At 26.8% G+C, this 4,109-nt stretch overlaps 1 long non-coding RNA gene across 1 annotated transcript; it reads right to left on the bottom strand.

Annotated features, from left to right (window-relative positions):
- Positions 1 to 1,698: 1,698 nt before the first annotated feature.
- On the bottom strand, positions 1,699 to 3,344 carry LOC136076462 (uncharacterized). The gene is made up of 4 exons (XR_010636290.1): positions 3,035 to 3,344; positions 2,488 to 2,858; positions 1,916 to 2,028; positions 1,699 to 1,817 (listed from the first exon to the last, which is right to left on the bottom strand). It is a non-coding gene; the product is annotated as an uncharacterized LOC136076462 (long non-coding RNA).
- Positions 3,345 to 4,109: the final 765 nt, after the last annotated feature.

Raw genomic sequence — 4,109 nt, 5'->3', positions numbered from 1 at the left:
ATTCGGAAAGTGCTCTGTTAGCAAGCCTACTTTGGCCCCACTATGGGTTGCCTCGCCTCGTACATAGGTGTATTTGGTAGTTGGTTTTCATATGGGATCATATAAGAGCCGTCTGGTTTTAATGTGGAATTTATATGTATGAGTTCATAAAATAGAACCAGGGCGCCATGACGTTAAAACTACTTTGAATTTAGCGCTTTATTTAAAATGTCGTTTCGCCATTTTAAATAAAGCGCTATCCTGAGGAAGTCAAAATGCATAATTTGTTATTAAGGCGAGGTGTTATGCAAAAGAAATGAAAATCATAAAGTATATATTAAATAATTTAGTTCTTAGTATATATTTATGTATTTGTTGCGTATAAGCATGATTGCGTTCTTTATATCTTATATTGAATATTTGCAAGTATTTTTCTTTTGTTTTATTTTACAAATTTTTTAATAAAACTTAATAAAAATACAATATTTACTTAAACACCTAATTTAAGTAATATATTTTATACATATATTATATGTATGATATATAATAGATACTGAAAAAATTGGATAATGTTTTATTTTTTGATAATATCTTTTTTATGTTTTCCTATAAACAGTTTCTTTTATGTTTTCATACAAACAGTATTATTTTATATTTCCATATAAACAGTATTTAGAAATAAACAGTATTGAACTATATAGAAATATAAGATTTTTCTTTAGGAAACAATTTTACAAAAATTTTTAGTAAACATGGAGAGTTGTTTAAGAACTCATTGTCGAAGAGTAAAAAAGATGCAATATTAAGTAATGCGATAAGTCAAGATGATTCGATGAATGCATGGGTGATGGTAGATAGTGGGAATCAAAATCCATGTGCACATGGCCTACATACATCCTCTAATTGGTGTGGTAAAATAACAGATACATACCTCAATTTGTATCTACAGAAATACCATTGAGTGGAGCTAATTCAAATTTTAGAAATGACAATTAATACAATAAAATATTCGTATGATTCGAATTTAGCATTGATTCGAATAACGATGAATCTCAAGTTCATCAAGCAGTGATGAATATAATATACAAGGAGAACTTTATCAATGGATAAATGATTTTAATATTTCACATCGGGGTTAATGCTCTGTTGAAAATATTTCAAAATGTGGAGGTTAAATTTAATTAAGATGCTAGAACTTTATTAGAAACAACAGCTATTGTTTTACAAAAAGTAGTTGGAAGTCGTATCCCAGTGGGAAAAAAACCGTCAAAAAGACGGCTTTAAAAGTCTTATTTACAATGTTTTAGACGCCTTTTTTAAGTCTTAATCTTGTCATGAAAATAAATAAAATTGTGTCTTTAAGGCGTCATTGTTATTCAAATATGGGCAATCAAAAAAAGTAACTTTCTCGGCATCAGAAAGACATTTTTGTTATACTTATAGGTATGCTATAGTATCCTATATACTATAGAAGTCCTGCTTTTCATATATGAAAGCTGTTTTCATTAAATAAAAATGATAACAGCTCTTCATAAAAAGCATGACAAAAAGCTCTTTCCGATGCAGAAAATAAAAACCTTTTTTAGATAACAATATAAAAAAGGAAGCATTATCTTTTATATGTTTTAACATAGGAGAATTATTTATAAATAAAACAGCAATATGGTTAAATAGATTATATTAATATAAGAATCATCAGTAGATTCATCGTTTTCTTCATCTTTCTCTTTCTCTTCTGTTTCTTGAGCGAGCTCTGTTTCTTGGCGTTGTTGCTTACGCAACAATAAAATTAACTGATTCACGTTGAGAACTCTTTTTATACGACCAGGTTACGACTTCTAAAAAGTGAGTGAACATAAAAAACAGTGTCTTGTTTTAATGTAATACAATAAAGCTAATGAAATTTAATCAGCTGAGTGAAACACATAAGACTTACCAACTATTAATTCAAAAAGGGCTGCCCCTTTTAACTTTTTCTTGTTTCCAGCGCGGTCCTTTCTTTTTGTCCCCACTAGGTTAAATTAGGACAGGAGTTCAACACTAAACAGTCTAAAAATATATACAAAATGAGAATGCAAAAGAAATTTACGACCATTAAAACTACTGTTCAGCGATGTAATTTATTATGTAGTACTTAAACCAGGCTACAAATTTGCACCTCTCAGATTTGCTATAAAAGCCAAGTTGCCGAAAACAGATATTGATATTTTCTTTGTCTTCTACAACGTGACTTTTTAATTTAATTTCGCTGAACTTAAGTGTCGTAGACCAATAACAATTTAAAAATCCGTTATTGACTAAAGACTATCAAAAGGTAAAGATAATTCAGCTAATACATCTTTAGATTTGTTATTCATTTAAACACGATAAAAGTATTATTCAAAGCTCTATTTTAGCCTGAAACGTAATGATGCTTTACTTAAAAACATAGAATTAAAAAAACTGGCGATATCATAAAAAAATGAAGACTAGAAAGCTGCAATGATATTTAGCTATAAGAAAGTGTACCTTTACAGTATCATTTTTACGTGGTCTTTTGTATCCAAACTGAAAACTTTGAAGACGATTCTAAAGATAAATCTGCTGTCATTATAATGACAATAGATTTATCACATGCGCATATATGTCCATTTTTCACTTACTTTGTTGACGCAACAGTAAACAAGGAAATAACAACATTAACATAAAAGATAAAGATCTTTTGTTTCAATAACTTCAACATTCAACTAAATACAAACAACAACATTATTCAGATCATTTAAAAACATCAACAACAAAAAAATCGCTATCTTACTAAATTCTTCTTCTTTTCTATCATCCACGTCACTGGCACTTGAACAAGTAAACACAAAGAAATTGTTTACAGGTTTCATTATCGCCTGGAAATAATTATTTTATTTTAATGTTTAATAAATAAAGTTCTTCAAAGCACAATACATTAAAAAATAAGTGATATACTATCAAATATTTGTAAACTCTAACTATGTGGGGAATTTTAGCCTTGCGGATGTGCTAAAAACCAAGATTAAATTGTTAAACTTTTTAAAACACTTACCTGCAACTAATTAAATTTAGACTAGATCATATTGATAACATAGTTTTTTGTTTGGTGAAAGATTTTTGTACTTCAGTACAATTATGCCTTGTGACCAAAACAATTTTTTCTCTGCCTTGTCTACGCATTTGACTGGCACCACGTCATCCACTTTTTGCTTCATCCCATTAACATTTTTTAGCTAAACAACTGCTATCCATCTTTTTGAAACTCCATTTAAGCAAAATGTTTTAGGAATACAAAAGCATAGAATTTAAAATCAATGGTAGAAAAAATAATTTTCAAAAAAAAAAGAAAAAAAAACACAATATAGTAATAAGTATAGATATGCAAGTAATAAGTGTAAAGATAAAAACATTATCAAAAATACGTTTAACATATATATATATACATATATATATATATATATATATATATATATATATATATATATATATATACATTTATATATATATATATATACATATATATATATATATATATATATATATATATATATATATATATATATATATATATATATATATATATATATATATATATATGTATATCTATATATATATATATATATATGTATATCTATATATATATGTATATCTATATTTAAATGTATATGTAAAAGATGGGATATGGGGTGAGATGAGATATGGGAAGAGATGGGACTTAGCAATATCTCAGTGAAACAAGTAATAGTATAAATATATAGTAATAAATAATAAAAATAAAGCAAAAGTTTTTTATATATGTTATAAGTTTGCAATAGCTTCTTCATATTATTGTGACTTTAGGTTTTAGAAGTATTTTTTTTTTCGAATTATTTGCGAATATGTAAAAATCTAACAATTTTACTAGATTTTAAAGACATCATTAATATTAAATATTGATGTATTGTTTGCATATATTTTTATGTTTATAGATTTTAATTTTTCACTATTGTTTTATTTAACTACTGAAGAATTACGATTAGCATAGGGCTACGAGAACTATATAAAATAAAGGTTTTCTCACACCTACTAGTGATGGGGTGACTTGGGACAGGAGAATTGGGGTTTAATGGGACGCTGTTCAATTTTAT

This window comes from Hydra vulgaris, chromosome 02 (assembly GCF_038396675.1).
Source record: "Hydra vulgaris chromosome 02, alternate assembly HydraT2T_AEP".
NCBI classification, from domain to species: domain Eukaryota; kingdom Metazoa; phylum Cnidaria; class Hydrozoa; order Anthoathecata; family Hydridae; genus Hydra; species Hydra vulgaris.
This window is presented reverse-complemented; position numbering and strand designations above follow the sequence as displayed.